Source organism: Plecotus auritus, assembly GCF_963455305.1.
Source record: "Plecotus auritus genome assembly, chromosome: 2".
Classification (NCBI taxonomy): Eukaryota; Metazoa; Chordata; class Mammalia; order Chiroptera; family Vespertilionidae; genus Plecotus; species Plecotus auritus.
The window spans coordinates 186,781,272-186,782,793 of NC_137771.1; the positions used below are offsets into that span (position 1 = coordinate 186,781,272).

The 1,522-nt window shown below is 40.8% G+C and overlaps 1 pseudogene across 1 annotated transcript; it reads right to left on the minus strand.

Annotated features, from left to right (window-relative positions):
• Window positions 1-575: 575 nt before the first annotated feature.
• On the minus strand, window positions 576-1,144 carry LOC308241299 (large ribosomal subunit protein eL18-like; annotated as a pseudogene). The gene has a single exon. The product of its transcript is annotated as a large ribosomal subunit protein eL18-like (transcript).
• Between the last annotated feature and the right edge of the window lie 378 nt (window positions 1,145-1,522).

Genomic DNA, 1,522 nt, shown 5'->3' on the forward strand with positions numbered 1-1,522 from the left:
TGCAAAATGCACTCTTTTATTATTCCTTTTGCATTTAATAGCTGGAACACTTCTCCAAAGAAGTATTTTTTTATCAACTATTTGTTTACCTTGAGGAAGAATAAATATTTCTTTCCCTGTGTTAACCAGTTTTTAAATAACGAGTTAAATCTTTAACATTTTCCCAAAGTAATCAAAACATTTTTTAAAGTATCACAAACTCACAAATTAAAACATACTTGTTATGTTTCAATCCATTTTTAGATATTATTGTTATTGCTGCTCAAATTATTCTATCGTTAACCAGTGGAGACCTTTACAAGTTAATGAGTGAGTTTATTGGGCAAAATTCGAATAGTCCTAATTTTTCTTGAATTCTGGTATGACACGCTGTAGATTGCCTGTCCGACACCCAGAGTCAGCCATTTTTCCAAGGATCCATGGTTCCTTTTAATGGGAAGTTGTATCTACTAAAGATCACCATTTGGATGATAAAGGTGTCTATTGCTTCTGGGTTGGTCATTGCTTCTAGGTCCTTTCAGTGGACAAAGCTAAGAAATAAGTAATTCTTCGCATGCAAATCTTTTAATAACAAGTTAGGATCTGGGGTTAATTTTTGTAGCTTTGGCTGGCCATGGGCCTCTTGTGTACTTAAACTTCCAGCCCTTGGACCACAGGTAGGATTTGGAATGGCTGTGAGGGGTTCCTGGGGCCTTGCCACAATGCCTGTCCACTTCTTGGCCCTTGCGAGGACCAGAAAGCAGGATGGTGGCACAGCCTTTGGGGGCGTCCAAGGCCAGCCGGTCGAAGGTGAACATCTTGCTCCTGGACTTGAGGAGCTGGCTCTGGTGGCTGCTCACATGAAGTGCACACACTGTCAGTTTGGACACCTCCTGCATGGAGTCTGGTTATACTAGTAGTCCTTACAACCACTGTGGGTTTGCCTTCCCTGCCATGAAGCTTTACTTTCTCAATATCCCGGAAGGGGACAGAGGTGGCAGGTTGGTATGACTCAATCAATGAACAACCTCTTCAGCGCCACATGATTGAAGGTGGAGTTGGTTCTTCTGGCCAGAAACCTGTACAGCTTGGCCAACAGCCTGAGGTAGATGCCCTGGCTCTTGGGTGCCTTTAGGTCTTTGTTGTGGTGAATGTTCACTCCCATGATGGTGCCTCCTGTCCCACCAGGTCCAGAAGGGGCAGACAAAAGTATTTTCTAAGACAAAATACATCATAATTTCACACCGATGCTTCCAATTCAAATTCAGGACCATAGGGTTTTTACTTAAAATCCTCTTATAGCTGCATTTTGTTCCACACCAACATTCCTGATTCTGGAATGAAAATAATTACTTAATTGCTTTATCTTGCAATAGCATATAACAATCAGAATAATATTCAGACTACCACCAACAAGATGATTACTGAAAACAGTGTAAGTTGTGTTTGCATTTCTTTGATCCTTAGAATATTCATTCCACTAGGGATGAATATTCAAAATACTGCATTTTAAAGTTACCTGGGATATTTCCCTTCTGTGTGG